The following is a 25,594-nucleotide window of genomic DNA, read 5'->3' on the forward strand; positions in this document are numbered from 1 at the left end:
GCCTCCGGACGGTCCCTGAAGCCTCCGGAGGGCCTCCGGTGGGTGCGGGGAGGCTCTTTTCACCCTCCCCCAGCTCCTATAAAGCCTCTGGAGCCTGGGGAGGGTGAAAAAAAGCATGTAAAAATGGGGGTGTCGCGCCTGTTGTGCATGCATGCACACTGGGGAATCGTGCATTATAAATAAATAAATAAATTGAATTTATTAGCCGCTCCCTTTCCAGGCAGGACTCGGGGCGGCGTACAATGGGCATATAAAACATAAAACATGTGTACAAACACACAAACATACATATATACAGAGACACACATGCACGGAGGAGGTAATTGCATTATGGGTGTGACACGCCCGCACACGATCCCCCTGCGCTCCCCTCACTTGTGGCACCATTTCACAAAGGCTCAGGGTGCTATTAAACACAAAGAAAGTTGTGAATATTATGGCTTGAAATTGTAAATATATATTGGCTACCCAAAGGGGAGAATGTTGGGAGTATACTCCTAGTGTTGGGCAGGCAATATATATCTATCTAACATGACAAATGGTCGCTGTTACTTTAAATGAGTGGATGTATCTAACAGATGTAATTAGCTTTGCTATAAGAGGAAGTCAGGAGAGCTCATTCTCTCTCTGATTCTCTCTCTGCTTGTCCTATGATTGATGACTTGATGACTGGAACATGAACTGCGACTGTAAGCAATTGTTTGTTCTTTGAATTGTATTTGGACTAATATGCACTATCTACTATCACTGCGTGTGAAGCAAATTTAGTAGTAAAGCTACTTGTTTTTACTAGCAGTGTCTGTGAGTCTATTCGTGTGTTTCTACTAGCAACGTTTTCCTCTCCGGCTGCACATTCCGCTGCACTACTCTGTCTCCCAACGGAGATACCCCCTAACAAATAGTATCTGTGCAAATCATGAATTTTGATTCAATGCTCAGCACTGATAAAATTGGAACATATGTTTAGGTATGTCTATATTTTGGTTAGATTTTCTGTACATGTTTCAAATATAATCTTTAAAAAAAAAGAACAGCTATAGATAGATGGAAATTCCACTCTGAAAATAAACAAAGTAACGGTTGTGAATGTTGTAGAAACTTCTCCAGCATCTTGCTGCACAGGATTTTCTTTTCCAAAAGCTATCAAATTTCAACTTGCAGAAGGTAAAATCAGCCCAAACACACATTTATCATTTTTGTGAAAACTAATTTATAACAGTAGCATTTTCCCCCTTGATGCTCTTTCAGAGCTAGAAGGTACCTTGGAGGTCTTCTAGTCCAGCCCCCTACTCAAGCTCAACCCAGGATCAAGTACTAGCTTATGGGCAGAGTTTGCCTGCAGTAGTGCATTCTAACCACTGCATCACCAGGGCTCCTTTTACCTTTTTACCAGGCAAATTGTTAGCAGATTTCAGGAATTCTTAGTAGAGATGATTTTCAGTAGAATCACATGTGTTTCTCATTCTCAATCCTCTTATAATCAAAGTAATAAATATTTTTTATCCTTAAGTTTAATTATTGAGAAAAAAAATGGGGAAATCTTCAAGCTCCGTGAAATGTTAACACAGATATTATTGGGTGCTGTAGAGTAAATTCCCTTCTGTACATCTGGAAGTCCTCCTTTAACAATAGGATCCTCTCATGATGGTGAAGTGGCTGCATGGGTTTCAGGAAAAATGAGGCTCTCACCTTGTTCTGCTTGAGCTCCTTAAATTGAAAATGATTGCAGCCTGGCATAGCTAATTTGAATCTTTTAGAGGGAATGAAGTTGGAGAAAAGATTGCCTTTCCTGGTTTTAGCAGAACCTTGGAAAATCTGTTCCTTTTTCTTCCATGTGTCACTATTACCATACCATTTACATGACTCTGTCCATTAATTTATTCTGGTAGCATATTAGCAATGCTCTTATAAAATGCTAAACAAGTTGGCCACATGAGTTGGGAAATTCTGATGGTAGTACTCCTAAGAAATCCGAAGGGCACCAGTTTGGGGAGAGCTGTTGTATAGTATATACCAGGGGTGAAATGTTACCGGTTCAGACCGGTTTGCCCAAACCGGTAGTAAAAAATGCTACCAGTTCACCTGAACCGGTAGTAAAAAATGGTCCCAGTTCAGGTGAATGATCAGTTGTGACACACGATTTATATTAGCTAGAAAGCAGGATATCCTACTTTCTATCTAATCTAAATTGCGTGGCATAGCGGATTCCCCCCCTCGCTGTTCTACTTACCTTTGCAGGCACACTCTGTAGCAGGCTCCGTCCACCCACCCAGACATCATCACTTCCATTTTTGATGCTCTGCGCATGCGCAGAAGGTCCTGCGCATGCACAAAGGTGGCACATGTGAGCGAAGCAAGCGAGCGCATGCACTCACATTTGCAAACCAGTAGTGAAGGTAAGTAGATTTCACCCCCAGTATATACAGTTTAGAAATTATTACTTTCAGTTGGGGAGAATCAAGTTTCTTACTTCCAGGATTGACTCTTAAGTGTGGGAAAACTCACAGCAGGCAGGGAGGGGGTATCAAGTAGGTAATTAGCCTTGAGTCCTTATCTAGCTGCAGGAGACATAAGCCTGACCGCCCCCCCCCTCCCACCTAAGTTCTTTGGAACCTTATCTATCTGTTCCCAAGGGAAGGTAAGCAGTCTTGAGAGATTCCTGTATTACAAGCAATGAAGTTACTAATTTGAATCTTTCATATGTCGGTCTGTTGGCTTGTGCCTAGAGGTGCTAGGTATGGTATGGTAATTTTAAAGGGAATGCTTATCAAGAGTAGGTAGGGAAGCTAACTATTTTAAAAAAGAGAAACAGTATTCAACATGATCCTGAGAACTGAATAAATAAACAGTGTAATGGAATTCACTGAGAAAGATGTATTTTATTTTTATTTAGTATAAATAGAAATTAATTACAATTTAGTATAAAAATAATAGCCATGGGGGGCAGGGGAGACTTAGGTTTATAATAATACGTGAGAAAAGGATCATTGATCTGCAATTAATTAAAAACCAAATACCATATGATTTGCCAGTGTGGCTGCCAATAGCAACTGCTATCAACAGAATACAAATTTCTATACAATGGGAAGTTCTAGTTTCACACTGGTCATCACACTGGATTCAGAAAAATTGGAACAGGAAAACGTAACAAGAAGATGTCCTGCAGCAGCACCAATTACTGAGAGACATAATGTGTTCAAGCAGAACAGAGTCTGCCATCTATTGGAATGCTTTAAATCAGATTCCTGCATTGAATAGGGAGATAGACTCAGTGGGCTGCATTTTCTTATTTCTTTTTTCCCCAGTTGCTTGCTAATACCGGTGAAAAAATGTACCTGTCAGGCCTGTAGTTATGTTATTTTTAGGATCTTTGGCCTGCCACACTTTCTATTATTTTCCTATGCTGTTTCATTAGTGTAGTAGTTGGGAGAGGGGAATAGAAAGGAGTAGGATTGTGGAATGTATTGTTGTCATTCTTTTCTAGAAGCTCAAAGTCATCATTTGTCTCAGCACCTCGACACCTGACCGGAAGCAGAGGGGTGTAGATGCCAGCGTGGAAGATGAAGATTGGAACGTGTGATGGATTTGTGGGTGTGGGGATAAGATCATGAACTTTCAACTGGGTGGAATTCCAGGAAGAAGATTAGAGTTGGAATTCCATAGACGTGCTAACTTGCCTGTATGGTTAAATTGGAACTTTAAGGATGATTCTGCCTTGGTTTCTGATTGATTTCATGCATGGTATTTAGAACGCTGACAGTACCTGTTGCAGAAGCATTATATGATCACCATATTTGAATATGATTAGAGGTAGAGATTGTTGTGGCCTGCCAGTGACTAGCAGAGCTGACAGCAGATTCAGACAGTGAGGAGGTTGGGGAGGAACATGGGGCAGTCCTGGAGCCTGGGGAAGGCTCTGATGAGGACTCTGTGTCGGAGGCAGAAAGGGGGCCAGAGCCGTATGCCAGTTATCAGCTGCCTTCGGAGTCAGACATCAGTGAGGCAGAAGAACAGCTGGAACCTGTTCCCAGTGTGCGCATGCGCAGAGCTGCCAGACGAAGGGAACATTTAAGGAACAAGGGTCGACTTGGGAGTAAGGCCACAGGTGGATGGTCCCTCCCATAGGGAATAAAAGAGGAGCGAAAGGGGATAGATAGATAGATAATCCATAGCTTTCTCCTTCATATCCTTCTGATTAATTGAAACTGAATCTGTAGCTGACAATCCCCAAAGTTTATCTGAACATACCAGACCTGCATTTACAAATGGTTGCTTCATAGTTTGATTATCTGTCAGTCACTCTCAAACTGGAAAAATAGATTTCCCAGGTTTTAATGCAAGTATAATGAACTTGCCAGGTTACTTGCTTTTTTGAGAGTACTACTACTAATGGATAGTATGTTAACTCACGAGGCAGCTTTTTAATATTGGATCATGCATAATATCACCTACAAAGACCAAAGCAAGCACTTCACACATACATGTATACACAACACTTTTCTTCTCTATATTTTTAATGATCTAATTAATCATCCAGAAACATTTAACAATTTGAAATAATGGTATATAGTTACAGGTAGTCCTCAACTTATGACCACGATGGAGCCCAAAATTTCTGTTTCTAAACAAGACAGTTGTTAAGTGAGTTTCATCCCATTTTAAAACCTTTTCTTGCCGTAGGTGTTAAGTGAATCACTGCAGTGGTTCAGTTAGTAACATGGTCATTAAGTAAGCCTGGCTTTCCCATTGACTTTGCTTATCAGAAGGTCACAAAAGGTGACCCTGGGATGCTGCCGCTGTCATAAATATGAACCAATTGCCAAGCTTCTGAATTTTGATCATGTGACCATGGGAATGCTGCAATGGTTACCAGTGTGGAAAATGGTGATAAGTGACTTTTTTTTCAGAGCTGTTGCAAAATCTAATCAGAGGTGGGTTCCTACGGGTTCAGACTGGTTCAGCTAAACTGGTAGTGGTTTGGCAGCTTGAGTCGCTGGAACAGGCAGTGACCCAAGCTTGCCACACCCCCAAACTGGTTCTCCTTTGGGGCCATTTTGTTTTTTTGGTTCTGCGCATGCACAGAACAATTGTAATTGCCGATTTTTTATATTTTGTTTAACATTTTGCGCATGCGCAGACCTATTTTTCTGTAAATGCACACAAAATGTGCAAATTTTTGCACACACCCAATTGGCAGTAATGCCAGGAACAACCCACCCCTAGTTCTAACGGTCACTAAATGAAAAGTTGTAAATCAAGAACTACCTGTATAGACCTCTAGTCAAGTCTAGTGACTCGTGGAAGTCTGGCAGTAGAGGGCAGTACAAAGATCCTATAGTCCAACCCTCTCTTCAGGAACATCAGTTAAACCATCCTTGAGAGGTGCTTATGCAGTTTCTTTTTAGAATCTCTCAGAATGATGGAAATGGCCCAAATAAAGCACAAACAATTGTCAGGCTAAATCGCCACTATATAAAACAAACCACCACTTTGAAACCTTCAGTCAAGAATTCTGCTGTAGCAATATTAGAACTGACTAGAGAGTGGGTCATTTCAGGAATCAGCTTACGTTTGTTGGAGAGCAAAGTATTCCAAAATCATAGCATCCAATGGAAATATTCCAAAACCATCATTGCCTGCAAGAGATAATAATGTGCAAGAAAAAATGTGAAAGCTTTCCAATTGCCAGAGCTCTCCTCAGGGAACATAGCATGTAAGGAAAGGTGAATGATGGCTAGGTGGGAATAATAAAGTGATTATTATTGAAGCTGTAGTATCTCAGAGGTGGGTTTCTACTGGTTCGGACAGGTTCTCCCAAACCGGTAGTGCTGCCTTCAAACAGAGAATGAACCGGTTCTCTGTTTGTTTTAGAAGTGGCTGGAAGAATGGCCAGCAGCTGGAAAAGGGGCAGAGAGAAATGCCAAGATACGTGTGGGTCGGAGGGGGGGGGGGAGAAATTCAAACTTCAGTCTCCTGGTATGGTATGGGGCTTTGGGCAAAAGCTGGAGGAAGGGCCCTGGCTCACTCATGCTCTCTCCCTCCCCAGTGTAGCTTGATGCAGGCAGAAGCTCACATTGCCTTTTGAAAGCTCGTTGTCAGTGAAGCTGGGCGCCAGTGAGAGCTGGCTTTTTGCCTAGCTTTATCCAGCTGACAGGGAGGAAACAGATGGCTGCCTGGGGAGGAAGTTATTTCCCCTCCCCTGACACCTGGACAATGAAAGTACATCTATAGTATGTAGATAATAATGTCAAAAAAAGCTGAACAACATTTTTACAGAACTATTGATACATTGAGGCTGGGTGTGATAAGGAATGGCTGGGAGGGGAGGGGCCAGGCAAGGCACCCCTTGATGTGAGTGACATTGAGTTGGCCATGCCCACCCAGTCACATGACCCCCCTAGCCACACCCACAGAACCAATAGTAAAAAAAAATTGAAACCCAGCACTGTGGTATCTGCATGGCTTTACTATTCCACCATGAACTGAAGACAGAGCTGACAGCCACCCAAATTAGACTCTATCAAGGGCTATTATGGTTTCAGTACCACTTATGACTCCTCGGACGGCTTCTGGGATAGGGAAATAAATCGCAGCATAGAGTGGTGAATCCCCTGTTCTTGAGACTTAATTTTTTTAAAAAAATAAATAGATAAATTTTTCCATTCTTATCTAGAACAAGTCACCCTAAAAGGATTTTATTCTGGGAAAGGTGGAAGGAAAGAGAAGCAGATGATGATCAACAGCAAGGTGGATAGGCTCATTATAGTAACAACAATACACAAGTGGCTACCTCTCTCTGGAACATCATTCCCCCAGAGATTAGAACCGCCCCCACTCTAATACTTTTCCGGAAGGTGTTGAAGATCTGGTTCTGCCAGCAGGCCTGAGGAACTCAGAGTGGGATGAGCCCATTAAATGGCTCGTGTGATCTGCTGTCGCTGGGTGGGGAGAGGTGGGCGTGATTTTATTATATTAATTTATCTGATTCTTTTAATAGTTTTATTGTTTTTTTAACGTGGTTTTAAATTATGTAAGCTGCCTTAAGTCGGCATGGGCGAATAGGAGGCAATATAAATTTAATGAATAAGCAAACAAACAAACAAACAAACAAACATACACACACACACACACACACAAGTGGAACTTGAAGAACCAGGTTAGGGATACATTGTCATGGTTGAAAATCTAGCTTCTGTGGTCAACAGAAGTTAAAAATGACTTGATGGCACATAATCAATCATTCAGCCATGATCAGCAACACATTTGTCAAGGAATGTGAATATTTTAGCAAATTAAGTACCGTATTTTTCGGAGTATGAGACGCACCAAGATTTTAAAGAGGCAAATTTAAAAAAAAAGGTTTTGCACTCTGCAGACCTCCCTGTTTTTTGTCAAAACAATGGCATGCATAGCCTTTAGGAGGCTTATAGAGTGCTCCTGAGGGCTGGGGGGGAGGTAAAAACGTGCAAAGATGGCCCATTTTCTCATTTTTGCCCTCGCCAGCCCCCAGCAGCACTCTGGAAGCCTCCTAAAGGCTGTGCATGGCCATTTTTGCAAAGGGGGCGGGATTTCAAGAGGCAGAAAATGCTGTATTCAGTGTATAAGACACACCCAGATTTTCACCCTCTATTTTGAGGGGAAAAGGTATGTCTTATACTCTGAAAAATATGGTAGGTGTTTCATGAGGAAGGGATACCTTCTGGAACCACCTCCTCCAACCTGAAACTCTGAAGATATCTTGCAGATGCAAGTCTGCAGCTCTAATACTTCAGAGGGCACCATGTTAGAAAAGGCTACACTTAAGGACTGGGGAAAGATAGTGTCTCATATTATTTGTGACTGTGGATTAAGGCTATGACAGAAGCAGCATAGCTAAAGCCAAGGACAAATAAAAGACCAATATTATCCCTTGAGCCCTCTTCCATAGCAATCTGGATTGTGGCAAAGAGTTATAGCAACTACAAATCACTACTGGCTGGTTAAACCTGTTGCTAGCACTTTTCTTCTTTGGCTGATCTCAGAAAAAAATAAGCAGAGTTTAATCTGCTTAATACTTGGATGGGGGGATCACCAGGACAGCCCAAGACTCTAGTCCAGTGGTTCCCAACCTTTTTGGGGCCATGCCCCACCTAAGCACCTCTAAAATCCTGATGATATATAATTCTTACTTTACTCAACAAGTAAATTCTACTCATGTGGAGGAAGCCTAAAAGGCCATTAACTTGGTTTAAACAAGATTCAAATTGCCCCCATTAAAAATCAAATTGCCCCACTGTGGGCCCCACGTTGGGAACCACTGGTCTAGCCTGGCATAATTACAACTGTCCCTCCTGGCAAATGTTTCTCTTTTCTTGTGTTAAATGCAATGTGTGTAATAATAGAGGGACAACATTATTGAGTTGAATCCTACACCATGAATTGCCAGCAAGAAGGAAAAGGTGAGGGCCTGTCCATAGGTTCGGATTACTGGCAATTAATGAACAGCAGTAACAACAACAACAACAACAAAATCACCTGACATTCAATAGAAAACTAAGTGAAGGACATTTTATCACAGGAAATATGAGTATAACTTTTTCTTTTGTTGGCTACATCATCCCCATTCATCAAATAGTTACTTTAATGATGCAGAATAGAGGTGGGAGCACCTGGTGTCCTACTTTCCATTGTTATTCTGTTGCTATTACAGGAATAGAATAGAATAGAATAGAATAGAATAGGCAGGAAACACTGTACCATTTCAGACAAATGGTTCTCTTCCAGTGTTGGAGAATTCACAACTCTTGAGGCAAGTTGTTCCGCTGATTAATTGTTCTAACTGTCAGGAAATTTCTTCTTTATTGACAATAAAGGATTAAAGTGAAATAGCTAAAAGCCACTCCCTTTGGGATTATCCATGCAAATTATCCTCAGACTCATTTTCAGTAGCTCTTTTTCTTGTGATATAAAGATGTAGGATAGATGTTGATTGTTGACTATAGTTCATGTTATCCTGCCTCTGTTTTTACTGTTTTTCTCCTGGTTCGTCCCATTTTGCCATTGCTTTTTTTGATCCGGATATAGGGGCTGAATGCACATGCATGATGCATACTGGACTGGATGTTACGCACAACAATTTTGCAACACTTTTCTAGTCAATGCTCTGTCCAGCTTTAGATGTTGGACTCATGTTTACTTTTTCAGAAATTATAGGGAGGAAAAAGCTCAGAGAAATTTGAGCAACAAGACTGGCTCTATAATAGTTCAACTGACTTTAATTAATCATAGAAGCTCCATCCTTCCTTACTTTCCAGTTTATGGAAAACTTTGCAGTATTTATAGCAGATATATCCAGCCTGTTGCCCACAGGTAGCATCTAGCCCTGGACAGTTAGTAATGTGGCCCAACAAGATTGTAATAAAAATATAAAAAATAAAAGAAGTTTGTAACTTATATGCATTAGCCATACTATATATTTTACATGTAGCCCAAAACAAATGCAGCTCAGGCAAGCCAAAAGGTTGCACATGCCTGATTAAGGGAGTTACTTTGTTTTGTTGAAAAACTCCGGCTGCAAGAGATTTTTTACATTTCCTTCGTTATCTTTTTCAGCTTTAATTACTGTTGGTTTTTTTCCAATTTGATTTATTTGATTAGTACATTTTTCAAATCTTAATTCTTTTCTCCTACAATGGAAAAATCCAGAAATCCATGAAGAGTGATATTCGACTTTTTGTATGATGACACTCTGAGAATTTATTCACGCTAAGGGCTGTACATATCAAGGGCTACATATTATATTTCCCATGTTTTTCCCATGTTTTTCAGGCCTTATTTTAAAGCCTGAAGAGAGTTTGCTTTTGGATTCAGCATTACTATCAATATTTTGTTTTGCCATTTTTAACTATATATAGGAGAACAATTTGGGGTAGTGGTTAAAGGCACCATGCTAGAAATTGGGAGCCTATGATTTCTACTCCTGCCTTAGGTATGAAGCTGGCTGGTAACCTTCCACTTGTATATTTACATTTTAATATTTTCTTATTTCCCCTCCCCCTAATTTAATTTAACAATTCTGTTGTGGGTCCACCAGAGACCAGCGGAGCTGGCAGCACATAAGGAGAGTGAAGATGTTGGCTAGGAACATGGGTCAGTCCTGGAGTCTGGGGAAGGCTCTGACAAGTGCTCTACTTCAGAGACAGAGATGGGACCAGGGCCGTCTGACAGTTATCAGCTGCCTTTGGTATCAATGAGGCAAATGAACAGCTGGAGCCTGTTCCCAGCGTGCGCATGTGCAGAGTTGCCAGATGAAGGGAACAGCTAAGGAACAAAGGTCGACTTGGGAGTAAAGCCACAGGTGAATGGTGAATTCCCTCCCATAGGGAATAAAAAAGGAGCGAAAGGGGAAGGGTGTTTTTAGGAGACAATTAGTTCATTCCTGAATTCTTGCCAAGTATTGCAACATCTGAAAGATATCGGCCTGACCACTCTTCAGGTCTGATAAAAGTCGGTAATTGTGAACTATCTTGAAAGACTGTGGGCCGGGACTTTGCTGTAGAGGAAATCACTGTAAATTAAATAAAAAGGGATTTATCGGGATGAGGACTCGGCTTCATGCTGCTGGGGAAGCTTAGGTCAGAACCTTGTCTCTCAGCCCTAGGAAGAAGACAAGGGCAAACTACTTCCAAAATCCTGCCAAGGAAACTGCAGGGATTTGTCCAGGCCGATGCCAAGGGTTAAGATTAATCTTGAAGGCAGTGCTGGCTCAAGTGTATACACGGCATTCCTAGGTCACACTGACTGATGGTGTCACTTTCTACTGATTCACCTTCTATTCATTCATGGTATTTGGCCTTAGCCTAAAATTGGCCCTATGTGAAGGCAAAGAAAAAGAAAACTATACACATATGACGTGTAATGGTCTGCAGGAATATCCTTGAGAGACAGGAGGAAGAAGAGCCACAGTGTGGGCAATGATCAGATAAGGAACATCTTAGCCTGCAGTAGGAATGGGGATGTAGAAAGTGTCTCAGAAGAGATCTTCTCCATTTCCCTGTAAAGTAAAGGCCAGGGAGGAGAGATGTATTGTTACAGGTAGGGATGCCCACAGGTATGGTAAATGGAAGTCAACATGGTGGCCCCAACAGTGTGCCATGAGTAATAGATGATTTTTTAAAAAGTTATATCATTGTGGCCACAATTTTGAATTTTTTTACATCACACTTTGCAGACATCCCTGCTGTAGTCTCTGTGAGACTGTCCAGAGAAAGTAATACATATTTTTGCAAACCTCAACAGTCCAGCAATAAAAAATACACCACAAACTAGCATTTCTTACAGTAGAAAAGATGTCCAGATGCCATGCAATGTCTTTTTCTAGAAAGATCAGTATTGTGCAAGCAATTGTTTTCCAATGTCAAATGTGGCACTATTTTTTTTAAAAAAACCAAGCAAGCACTGGAATTTTTCTATCATTTAGCAGTATAAGAAGAGGTGACAATTTGGGTGCTACTGGACCAGCCAAGCTAGTTGTGTCAGAAGTCACTATTAGCTTTCAAATCACCTGTCATGTCATACCGTGTCCTAATTGCCCTTGAAAATAACATGCAGTTATTTGTAAGAAGCAGAACAATCCCCCAAAATTGTGAATTAAGAAAAGAGATGGAGTATATTATTTGCAGCTTTCAAAATGTTATTTAAAAATGTATTCTGATATGCAATGGATCTTTTAAAAGTGTTGCATTAAGTTTGTCTTCCATAATCCATTTATTGAAAAGCAGTCATGTCATTGAATTGTTGTACTGAAAAACAAGATTTTTGTCTTTCTGAGAAAATGCATGTTGAGGTCCTCTCACTTCCCTCCCCACTCAGGACCATTTTGTTTTTGACTGACATATTGGTTTCTGCCAGACCTTTGTTCTGGCTGCTTCCACAATGTAGGGGAGAACCTCCCAAAGATGGCTAAACCAAATTATGATTGAAATGATCCAAAACTTAGGTACGTAGGTGAATGTTTATTTGCTTGTTTATTTTCTTGACTCATAGATGTTATGATCCCACACATTTCCTGACAGCTCCTGATTCACTTTATACAGGCAGAGGAAAGGAAGCAGTGATAGCAATAGAAGTGCTTTGAGGAATAACTGGGGTATGTGGAACCAAGATAACACTTAGTGACTGAAGAGAAGCAGAATATCATACAGAATAGCAGAGGACCTTAGAGGCCTTCTAGTCCAAACCCCTGCTCAACCAGAAGACCATATACCATTCCAGACAAATGACCTTCCAATCTCTTCTTGAAAATTTCCAGTCATGCAGCACCCACAACATCTGGAGGCAAGCTGTTCCATTAGTTTTCCGTTTCAGGAAATTTCTTTTCAGTTCTAGGTTGGATCTCTCCTTGATAAGTTTCCATGTTTTACAATTTATTCTGCCCTCAGGTCCTTTTGATTTGATTTTTTGATTTTATTGGATTTGTAAAACCGCTCCCTCTCCCCAAAGGGACTCGGGGCGGTGTACAATCATAGATATATTACACGTCACATGTTGCATGGAGGAGGCATAAAAATCCACAAAATCAATTCATAAAATCTACACAGTGATAATAATTTAAATAACATTAAAAATATTAAAAACTATCCTAACATTTAAAATAGCTGCCAGGAGGATTAGAAGATAAAACTATTTTGAAAATAGGTTGACCCTCTCTTCTCTGGTTAGCCCAAGAAGCAATAAAGAAAGAAATAAATATCTCTCCAAAATAATAATAATCTCTGGATTAAGTAAAAAAAACTTCAAAAATTAGTTTTGAACCTAGCAAAACTGTCCTGCCAAAGCAGATAGAAGAATGAAGACTTCTTTGGAATCTGTTCCTTTCTTTCGCTTTTTGGGGTTTAAAAAGAAGAAACTTTGCTAGGACATGATTCCTTTAACAAAACCATCCTTATTAATAATTAAAAATAATAAATATATAGAAATGTCTTGCCAGTTGATTCTCCCCCCCCCCCATGTCTCTTGTTCTATATTTCACAGATTAAAACAAGCCCAAAAAACTCACCCATTGTATTCAAGAATACTTTTACTTGGTACCTTCTCAATGTGAGTCTAAGTCTCTAAGATGATCTCAGGATGGAGTCCGTGAATGATGATTATACTATGGCAAAAACACATTTTCTGTATGAATATATCCTGTCCAGTTCCCAAACAAGAGTGGGAGGCTTACAACTAAAAATTCAGTAATTAACATTAAAATATAAGAGACCAGAAATGTAAAATATAAAAACAAAGCAACGCAAAACAAAACAAATAAGGGACTCTGTAAACACTCTTTCCTCAAGATCTGGGAGAACAACCAGGTCTGTTACAATTTCCTGAGTGCCATGAGGACTGGAGACTGAACCAGCTGAAACAGTATGCCAAGGCATTGCCCTGGCCCATAAAGAGAGTCAAAGAACTGCCAAGGCTTGTCTGGTTGAGACTTTGATGATTTAGAGGCAATAGGTAAGATTATTCTCAGCAGAGTTCTGGCGGTTTTCGAAAAGATATAAACTTTGATTCGTCATTCCCACTGGGCTTAAGGTGTCTTTGAAAGGGATATACAAAACCATGTGACATCTCTTTTTCAGGTCTCTACTGGCATTTCAAAATCTGAAAACAAAGTGACGATGCTTTAAAAAAAAAATCTCATGAATGGAGAAAGCATCACTTGAACAATTTCTCTTTTAGGTACCACTGTAAAAATTTCATTTCAAACTGGCAACATTTATTTTTAATAAACAATTAAGCACTCTCCCCTCTCTACTGTGCTCTAAACTGACCACCTAACAGGATGACTGTTCACAGTTCATGAAGGAGGAAAATGGAAAAAGAGCAACAAGACTGGATAATTGTTAAGTGTACATGTAGACAGAAATGGTTGATGTTTCATCTTATTTTATACCACTTAGGTAGATTCTGTTCCTCATATTTCTTCTTATGTGATTAATAATAATAATAATAATAATAAATTTATTTCTAAGCCGCACCCTCTCCCGAAGAACTCCCGAAGGAATATTGATTTATTTATCCACATTTAAAGACCACCCAACTCCTTAACGACTTTGATGCATTTATAACAAAGAACCCTACAAGTAAAGATCATCTCTGGACAACTGGAGGAACAAAATAGAATCAAGATCACATGAAGTGTTAATACCACTTTATAATGCCTTGGTAAGGCCACACTTGGAATACTGCATTCAGTTCTGGTCGCCACGATGTAGAAAAGATGTTAAGACTCTGGAGAGAGTGCAGAGAAGAGCAACAAAGATGATTAGGGGACTGGAGACTAAAACATATGAAGAACGGTTGCAGGAACTGGGTATGTTTAGCTTAAGAGAAAGAAGGACTAGGGGAGACATGATAGCAGTGTTCCAATATCTCAGGGGTTGCCACAAAGAAGAGGGAGTCAAACTATTCTCCAAGGCACCTGAGGGTAGAACAAGAAGCAATGGGTGGAAACTAATCAAGGAGAGAAGCAACTTAGAACTGAGGAGAAATTTCCTGACAGCTAGAACAATTAATCAGTGGAACAGCTTGCCTCCAGAAGTTGTGAATGCCCCAACACTGGAAGTCTTTAAGAAGATGTTGGAGAGCCATCTGTCTGAAATGGTAAAGGGTTTCCTGCCTAGGCAGGGGGTTGGACTAGAAGACCTCCAAGGTCCCTTCCAACTCTACTATTGTATTGTATAAAATATTTTTTGTATACTATTATATTTATTCTTTAGGGTCCCCCCCCCCACTTAACCTAAATCAAACCTCAACTCAAAGTTCCTGCTAGTTCTAGCTGTGTCATTATAGTAATCTATGGATGTTTGGGCTCTCCTTCCCAACATGATGTCTGCTGTTGCATGTCCAGACATCTATCGTATTATCACTGCAGCATTAAAGTAAACCATGGGACAGCAGTGCCTCACAAACAACAGCGTGAAATGGAGATTCCTTCATTTTTTTCCATTTCAATTTTACAAGGAGATTCCACCTAAGAAAGTTGTTGTGATATTCAGAGAATAATGACAGAGGAAGGGGCTGTTGAAGTTATGACAAGTAGAAACTCAAGAGAGGCAGAAACTATCTGCCCCCACCTTTGTGAATGAGCCATTAAGTCCTATTCTACATAACAAAGATCTACCCCCTTCAGCTCCAGGGTGATGGGATTAAGGCATGGGCCTCAGGACATGATAGTATTAGCCCTTTAACCATATCACCACATGGCACCTGGGAAGATTACATCATCACCCAGCAAGTCAAGCAAGCTTGGGAGACAGTCTACAGAGTTGCTCCTGCCCCCTGGGAGTCTGACCACCAATCAGAATGCGTTTCTTGCATAGGAACGGGAAGCTCTGGGGTGGGGCCCAGAGCGGGCATAAAACCAGGGACTTTCAGCATCTTTTCCTTTTTCTCCTCAGGAACTCAAGCCATGTGATCCTGTTTATCATTAAACCATCTTTCCAAGCAGCCTCCATGGTTTCCAGTGTCTTTTCCCCCACTTGGAACTGAACCCAGAAGGACGTTTCTTCCAACAGGACCTCATTTAGTGATGTGGGTTTTGAATAGAAAGGGCTGTGAAGATGAATTGTCTTGCTTTCTCCTTTTAAGTTACAATCTAGGCTTTAATGAGTTGGAGATACAACTAAACATTTCCACTACCTGTGATTGGAATCTTGTGAAACAGGTTTATTGTTCACAAATACTGAATAATGCCAGGTTGCAAACAGGTTGCTCTGTCACTTTATTTCATAGCAGTAATTGAAGTTTGTCAAAGGAAACAGCATTGATAGATAAACGAGAGAGAGTATTTTCATGGAGACTGCAAAAAATAATACATCCCATCATTTAATTTTAGTTCTTCCAAAAGGCATCATTCTTGGTCTCACAAAAACAAAACAAACACACAAACAAATTGTGGACATGGCTCGTTGAATACCTAAGTTCTGTCTATATACATTGCATAGAGTTGAATAGCAATTGCTAATATTCCCTGAAATACCTGCCTGTAGTTGAAGCAGAAATACATCTTTCTAAGAGGCTGAATGTCTCCTCCCATTTTTAATATTAAACGCCCATGTATTAGTTTTTAATCAGGGCTAGAATTTCTTTTCTTCCTTGTTAGAATTGGAATGTTCTCTAGCTGAAGCAAAGTTCTAAAAACACAATGAAAAAAATTCTATGGGGCAGCAATGTCTGCAGGAAGTATGACTGACACTTATATATAAGATATGAGATTTGGACAGGCTGTCAAGGCACCATGTTACCTGTTTTGACACACCCATATACACACATACTTCAGACACTGCTGGCACAATTCTGGTTACAAATAGAGGAAAGAAGTATACAGTAATTGTTAAATATTTGTATTTATGTACTGATGAGAGGGAAAAAGATCATGTCAGTCAAGAGCTCACAATGGGGAATACACATGGAGAGGAATGGGGCAAAAGCCTTCAGGTATAATTGATTAATAACAGAGTAACAGTTGGAAAGGACCTTGGGGGGGTCTTCTAGCCCAACCCTCAGCTCATGCAGGCAGGAGACCTTATACCCGTGATGGTGAACCTATGGCACACATGCCAGAGCAGAGGTGGCACGCAGCACTCAAGCCGTCGTCCCAGTTCACCTCCTCCACACATGTGCGCATGCCTTCCGCCAGCCAGCTGGTCTTTAGGTCTGCTGCGCATGTGCAGGGGGCAGGGGCATGCAAGGGGGCTGCAAGCACATGTGAGGGGGCAGGGCAAGTGTGGGGGGATGTGCGCGCATGTGCAGGGGGAATGCACAGGGCCCATGGGCATATTGCATTTTGGGGGTCGGGCGCTCGCACACATTTGTGTGTGCGCTTTGAGCACTTGGTCCAGAAAAGGTTAATCATCACTGCCCTATACTATTCCAGACAAGTGCCCTGTCTCTTCTTAAAAGCCTCCAGTGATGGAGCAATTTCTGAAGGCAAGCTGTTTCACAGGTTAATTGTTCTCACTGTTAGGAAATTTCTCCTTAATTCTAGGTTGCTATTCTTTGATTCGTTTCTTGCCTTCTGGTGCTGTGGAAAATGCGTTGAAACCCTCTTCTTTGTGACAGCCTCTCAAACATCGGAACACTGCTATCATGTCACCCCTAGTCCTTCTTTTCACTAGACTAGATATACTCAATTCCTGCAATTGTTCTTCATAAAATATTAGCCTCTAGGCCCTTAATAATCTTTGTTGATTAATTTCAAACTGACCTTGGTAACTTGCCCTTAATACTGATCAGGGAAGTCCTGTGCCAGAGACAACTGCTCAATTAGATTCTCAAAAAGTCAGACTAAGATGGTATAATATGGGATAATATAATATGGGATAATAGGAATCTTAAATATATGTAACTGTCTTTATAATGGAGCATGTTAAGAGTTCTGTAAAGCTTGAGTTTGAAGATTAAGGATTTGCAAGAGGAAGCTTGATTAAAGGTTTGCAAGAGGAAGCTTAAATCACACCTAGCCAAACCGCAATTTTGAAGACACGAGTACTTGTGACTTATCAGAAAAACCACATTTTCTTTTAGCTTTGAGAGGAGAGAAAAGGGAGGGCCTGTGGGGGAAGCCTGTATAATAGTTTGGAAAACAAATTAAACGTTGTCCAGTCGGTGCTTCCTTGTGTTACGACTGGAACTTTGCGCAAATAAACCTTTTCTGTTTGATCCCGGAATTCTGTGTCAGTTCCTATATTCCATAATAAGACAATAGTATTTGTTTTGAATGGAGGCCAATAGGGAAACCACAAGGAGAGAGCCATTTTTTGCTGGATGTTTGGTAAATCTAGGCAAAGGAGTTTGACCTGACAACTAGATTCACCTGAAATCTCAGTTGGAGATTTGATACAGAAAAGGCTATTTGTGTACTGATGACTTTTCCATTCCTGCTTATTTTAAACTCCCTTCATTCCTATACTCTGTTTCTATTTGTGGGGAAGGGCTTGGAAGGGGAATGGGGAGCTGTGCTATCTAGTTATTACTGCTTTTACACAACAAGGTATCATTGCATTCTTATGATTGATTGCAAAGCACTCAGAAATCTATCAGCAGACCCTAATCTCCTATAAGGCACTCCTGCTTTAAATGTCTGCAGAGACTTAATTTAGTTCTCTATAAATAACTTTCAAAATATTTACTTTCTTGAGTTGCTAATACAAATTACAGATATTTTTGGTGCATGTGTCTTAAATGAAAGTAACTCTCCAAGTGACATTGACACATGGTATGAAACTTAGTGTGCTTATTTTAGTCAATGCAAAACAACAACAACAACAAACACTAGCTCAGGGGTGTCCAAATTTGGGAACTTTAAGACTTGTGGACTTCAACTCCCAGAATTCCCCAGCCAGCCTGGGAATTCTGGGAGTTGAAGTCCACAAGTCTTAAAGTTCCCAAGTTTGGACACCCCTGCACTAACTCTTTTTGACATGTGCTACCTCTTACTGTTTATCCTGATTCTATTAATCACATGGAGCATAAAGTGGACTTGATTCATTCTACATTAAACAAATCCAGAATATTGTATTATGAGATTTCCAAGTGACAATCTTTTCATTCACCTCCTTCATTGCTTCCTTCCATTAAAATCAGCTTTTAAACTAAATAGTTCATCCTACATTAAGAAAGTTAGTTGTCCCTCCAGCTAAAAACATATATTAATTTTAAAAAGCTGGCAGAGTTACTGAGCAATATTAGAATAATCAGATTATAATTTCTTCTAAAGACTGGACCACAAACACCGTTGGCCTTTGATACGGAAGACCACAACTTTTTTTACATGTTCACAAAAATCTTCCTGATGAAATCATCTGACATGCATTTTTGAAAAATTACATGTAAACAGCATTGCTCTTTGGAAGAGGGACAGGATAGAGGGACATAAATAACACCTACTAAATAGAATCAAAATGCAAGTTCAAGCTTTGGAGTCCTACAGTGCAATGATATACAGATTTAGTTTGGATGCAGTCTGATGAGTCAGGTAATAGCTCAGTTCAGCTCAGTATTTGAGAGAATATAAAACCAGGCAGAAACTCAAATCCAATGCAGGATTCGAGCCTGTGATTTTTCATGCCTCCCACTGCCAAATCCATATGTGGCAGCTTTCTGTTTTTTAAGTTCATTTTCCACATTTGCGGGGTTACAATCCTTAAGCCTATGAAATTGTTAGGGAACTATATGGACAATTTAAAACAGATATCTACATTTCACTTTATAGCACTACTGGATATATTATTGACTAATTTTGTTTGCTCAGACAAATTTCCAAAAAAGATCCATGACTATGTTAGTGTCCCCGAGAATAAATCCCACCAAGGCTTGTTAAAACCTGACTGCTTTTTTAAATTTTGAACAATTCTCAACTTCATTGTGCAATCATGTTTGCCTTTGAGCCTTTCATCAGGATCACAGCTTGTAACAGTTAAGATAAAGAAAACAACACACACTCCCTAATCCGACACCTGCAGAAGGGAAAAATCAACAGTGGCACTCTTAAAAACATTTCTTTTATGATATCTTTTTGGCAGAAAAATCAAATGTCTTGGATTATAATGATGTCACTGATAAAATGGGACTTCAGGCCATCTCTAGGTGTGGTACTCTTTATATACCCTGCCTTTAAAAAAAGAAAAAATAAGTGACAAGGGATCAGTCAGGCACAAGGGTTTGGGACCGTATGTTAAGTAACAGCACAGATGATTTATTCAAGCTTATGCACAAGAACTAGTCAACTAACCATCAGCATTAAATTGGCACTAGATAAGGATCAACAGAATTCAAGAGGGGCTGGAGTTGGACTATTTGTGGCAATATAAGGACTCTAAACTGATGACATGTTTAACTCCACCTTCCCCCAGCTCTTCTTACTCTTTTCTTACAGGATACCAGTTGTTTTGAACTTTGGCATAGACCAAGGACCCAGGAAGATGCAACTCAGCAGCCAGCTAGTTCCAGAGGGTGTGAGGTGTGTGTGTGTGTGTTTGTGTAGGGGCTGGAATTGACTTTGCCAATCTTGGCTTAACATTTTAATCACTACTACATTGACTCTATGCATTTTCTTGAAGCATGAGGATGATGGTATATATTCCTTGGAAACGAAAAGAAAAACTTTTGTGTACTTCTTTCCTCAGCCACACCATGTCTAAAAAAAGCTTCCACATACACAGCTACAGGCTTGGGAGACGGATGGGACACCACATCTTTGCAAGCACACGACCCCAGAGTCATTCCATGATGCCTTGAGAATAGGGAATCAATGAGTACGCGAAAAGAAAGTGAGGGCATTGGCTGATAAAGGAGAAGTAATTAAAAAAAAGAATATATCCTTTCTACCAAAATGATGGCAGTGACTATTCGTAGAATATTATAACCGTTTTTCAGTTTGCATGTTGGCTCTAATAGGTATGAAGGTTATCCCTACACTTTTATACCAAGATTATGTTTGTGGTTTTAAATTAGTATGAATAGAATGAATCATATAAATTATAGAGAAGATCAAACAAGGGGCACTGAAATAATAATAAAAACTATAAATGTATCTCTTTAAGACAAGTCTAATAGAAAGTGCCTTTGAAGCATTGCTGTATTATTATTATTGGGGACACTAAAAAAATGTAGCAGGCAGATTTTGATTCATAAACACCCTCATTAATGTAATAGGTCGTTGCTCTATAAAGTATAATACAATGAAATATCAATGTTATCCAGTGAAGTCTGTTTGTTCAGATAGAATAGCAGAAAGTGTAATTTTAAGCTGTTGAATCCAGATCCTTGCTCAATGCCAGGATCCAAATTAAATTCTTCCTAACAGATAACTATCCAATTTCAGCATGAGTAGATCTGTGGTGGATTGTGTCGGCAAAGAAGGAGATGGTGTGATGCACATTCCAAGGAGTGGGGCAATACAAGAGACAACACAGCTTGGAGCTAGATTGGAGACAGAGGAAGAGTTTTATCATAGCCACTCCCTAGAATCTTGCAGAGTAAATCAGTTAGGGTAAGAATAGTAAGGATTTACTAATAAAGGAGAATATTTATAGTTCAGGGTTGACATTAGGGGTCCTTGGTTCTCTCTGAACTTGCTTGTTTTCATGCAGACATTTCATTAACCAAACTAGGTAACATCATCAGTGCAATGATGATGTTATCTAGTATGGGTAATGAAATGTCTGCACCAAAACAAGCAAGCTTAGAGAGCACCAAGGGCCCCACAGTAAGGATTTAGTCTGACGAGACTAATGGCAGGCCCAGACCAAGAATAACCTAGAGCAATCCAGTTAAGGTTCAATTCTTTATTTGCTCACACCATGTAAACAGAATCTTATTTTGTGGAATTTATTCTGAGAATCTGATTGTTGTAGAAAGAAATACAGAAATGTACAGCATATGTACAAAAAAAATTAATAGAGGCATACAAGTTGAATTCGTACTTATTTCGCTATAATTTAGAAGATTTGACACATCAGCTTTTCCATCATTGTAATAGTTACTTTATACCATTTCACTTTCTCTTCAAAGCAAGCTTCCTTACCACGAGGTCCACCAGTTGAGATATTGTCCCATAAAAAAATTAGCCCAGTTTTCCAATGAATGCTTGTTTGCATTCCATCCTGTTTTTATCAGGAATAAGCTTCTCTGGCCCAATAGTTGCAGTGACTGAATTAAAAGAAAAAGAAAAAAAAATCAGGTTCTATAATATATATCCATATCAGATATGAGTCAGGTAAGAACTCTGAAAAGAAATGGGCCAAATTCAGCCCAAGAACAATGGAGATTGTGAATGCCAATTCATATCTGTAATTTTCATTCAAAAGGAGATAGTCATCTGGAAGCTTTCCACAATGCAAAGATTGCTTATCTAGATGAAAATGAGAACTTCCAAACACCTGGAAAAACACTTGTAAAGATATACAAGGGAGAATTCATGTTAAAGGCAAAATAAAACCTTCAATAACATCCTGAGGCTCTTGAATGAGCTTTGGACTCTTGAACTCAGGAGTTTCTTGAATGATGTTTGAAATTAAACTCCAATGTTTCTTTGCTTGTATTCCTATATGTGAGATGTTTTAATGATTAGTGTAATAAAGATGGGTGGTTTTTTTTTTTGCTTTCACCCTTAAATGCTGATGCATTTTTGGAACAGCCCCATTCCCAAATCTAACATGATATGCAAAGCAGATTCAATCAGAGTAGTTGACAGAGCAGAAAATTCCCCCTAAGTACTGATCTGAAGGCTGCAGGGCAGTCATGAATGTTAAGCTTGATATCCTGTGTAATCAAAATGTAAAATGTCAATCCCTAGTTCTCTCCATTAATCTGTTTTCTCCATAACCATTTATACAACTAGCATTAGCACTGGAGCTAAACTTGAGAACACAGAATTTTTTTTCTAAATGCTTCTAAATAGAAAGAATGAACCCAGTAAGACCATGGTCCTCAAATACTGATGAGCTGGCAGTCAGCATGCTAGATTTGACTGAAAATTATGATTGTTATTCAAATTCAATTAGCCTATATTACCACTTGGAGTCTTATTGAAATTCTGGGACAGAAAGCTGAGGTGCTGGAGAGAAAGTTTTTTGAACATGTTCAGTCTATATTTTCTTCTCCAGTTCTCTAGCATAGATACCCCCAACCCCTCCCTTATTTACGGTTGAGTTTCCAGCTTCGTGCCTCTTACCAGCAGTCAAATAAACTGGTCCTACTTTACATTAAATTAAAATTTAAAAATAAAATATTTACATTTTAATATCTGGCGCAGTAGGGTTGTGCTGTGAGCCAGAGCATACAGTTGTGAATGATTGCTGTGGGATTGGGAGTTTCTCTTTTTCTCTACCTTTTTCTTCTATGTGCCCTGTGTGGTTTCTGATACACCTCATGATGCTCCTGACTGTCTCGTTTGCCGTATGTATAGATGTAAAATATATTTATTTATATAAAATTACAAGTTTGTGTAAGCATCTATGACCTCATTTGGACATCTGCTGTGCAATTCCCTGACAAAAATACCGATAAAATAAAAAAATAAAATAAACTCTTGCATTGTTTTTGCCTTATCTCATTATGTAATCTTAAACAAGTTCTCGGATTATAGATGTTCAGATTAATATACAATAAATCTGAACTGTTTTACTGCCTACTTTACAGGACAGATCTTCATCCCAGAGAGGTTTGGATTTTTAATTTTAAGAATATCTCTGTAGATAATCTAATACACTTAAGGGTGTGAATTAGTAGGCAATTACTCTTGATTATTATTTTTTCTTTTCTTTGCAAAAAAACATGCTGTTCACTCATAACAACATTTTAAGGATTCCTAGAATGACTTTCTGCTATGAACATGTGGGTTTTATATCTGTGGGAAGGGAGGGAGGGAGGGAGGGAGGGAGGGAGGGAGGGAGGGAGGAAGGAAGGAAGGAAGGAAGGAAGGAAGGAAGGAAAAGGGATAGGATGAGCTTCAAAAATCATACATCACTCAAGTTCACATCTCTGTCTTCCAATCTAGCTATCCATTGAAAAGTGTGCATAGATTGTGGCATGGCTTCTCCATTACAATCCCACCATATCATTATTAATTTGGGCTAAGGCCTGGTGAATTCCCTCTGTTTGTTTTTACAGTCTCATGAGGGCAACAGCCTAAAATAATTATTTGGGAAGAAAAACACACACTGATGTATTTTTTTTTTAAAAAAAACCCTTTTCTAATAGCTGAAAATGTTGAATGTGCTCTGGCTGATTAACTAGTGCTAAATCTAATTACCAATTATCCCCATTGTTTAATTTACCCTTTCCTATTTGAGCCAACTGTTTTCAATTGAGTGTTAATCAAATTTTCCAACCTGAAGAAAGGCGTGTGGCTCAGCAAAAGACAGGCTGGCAATATACCACCACCCCCCACAAAAAAAAAAATCAGAAAAACCGACAGGTTGTTCTTCCAATGTGGCAATTCAGGATAAATTGTGACATGAAACCCCCACCCAGACGGTCTAAGGTCTGCACAATGTAGAAGGCAATGCAGTCATTTGATATTGAAAAAAGTGCTAAACAGATAAGGAGACATAGCAATAGCAATAAGACTTATATACCATTTCACAGTGCTTTTACAGCCCTCTCTAAGCAGTTTAGAGAGTCAGCATATTGTCCCCAACAATCTGGGTCCTCATTTTACCCACCTCGGAAGGATGGAAGGCCAAGTCAACCTTGAGCCTGGTGAGATTTGAACTGCTGAACTGTTGCAGAAAATGACAGGCTTAGACATCTCAGGATGCAGGAGAAGTTTATTGGCAGCCAGGTTCAGAAAGCTAGCCCATGGCTAGTATCGCAAGTTCTGAACAACCTTCATGATCGAAGCACGCATTCTTATACATTCTCAAAGGCAGCGTAACACAGAAACACTTAACTCATTTCTTATTGGTTACCTTAAGGAAAAAGTAGATATTGTCTTACTTCTCCTTTTTGTCTTGGGCCATAGGTACTGACTACGTGTCTCTAAGCGAATGTTAGCTGAAACTTGTGGTTTTGGGCTTTTGACATAAGGACTTACGCTGGAACATTTTGTGGTTGAAGGCTGATGACATTTTCCCTGTCTTTTTACAAGCAAGCTTTTTATCTGTCCCTTTTGCCACGTCTTGTTTTTATATTTTAATCTACAGTTTATTCTGCTTTAGAACTGCAGCTAGCAGTCAGCTGAAATAGCCTGCAGTGCTGCATTTTAACCACTGTGCCACCTCGGCTCTTTTACATCAACATCAGTAAAAGCCTAGAAATGCCAAAGCAATAGTATCTGCCAGTATAACAGTGATATAAAAAATATAGACAGCTTTGTATCTTTTTTTTTGGATTAAGCATATTTTTAGGGTTTCAAATAAATTCCACTCCCAAATTTATAGAATGTAAAAAGTAATGTATTCAAAATCAGAAGGTAGGGTCAGTTAATGAACTATAAAGGCTGATAGTCTATTACTGCAGTAGGCAAATTTGAAGCACCGGCTGATGCACAGATTTAGGCCCTAATTTAGTTAAGATGTCCTTTTGGCAGTAATGTATGCCCTGATCCCCATGGACTAATGTTACATCCTCACATAGCAGCCTTTGGCAATGACTCAGAAACTCTGATTAGTCCCAAATTTGATGGCAACACTAGTGATGGACCAACTCTACTACTGCAAAGTAACACAAATTGTGAGGTTCTGTCCTGGCTTCCTAATAGCTTTGGAGCCCAATTCAAAATACTTCTCATTACTTCTGTCATGTTCTGGGTGAAGAATGGAGGCAAGGCCCGAGTGGCTTTTAGCAGTTCTTTATTCAATACTGCCTGTGAGGCAACTGTTTCTCCCTGGCTGACACAGCTCCTTTTATAGGGAAGCTGATCAGCCCACAACCAATCAGGAGAGAGTATTTTCCCACTCCAATAGAGGACCAGACTGAGAACGTCAACTGACAACTATATACAATACATAACACCTTCAAAGGCTTATATAGTAAGGCACAATACAGGGTCACATCAGGCAATACCCAGTTAACTATACCCATCTGGTTTGGACACCCCATGAGAGCTTGCTACCTGGGGATA

The sequence above is a fragment of the Natrix helvetica genome, assembly GCF_964273705.1.
Source record: "Natrix helvetica genome assembly, chromosome: 2".
NCBI classification, from domain to species: domain Eukaryota; kingdom Metazoa; phylum Chordata; class Lepidosauria; order Squamata; family Natricidae; genus Natrix; species Natrix helvetica.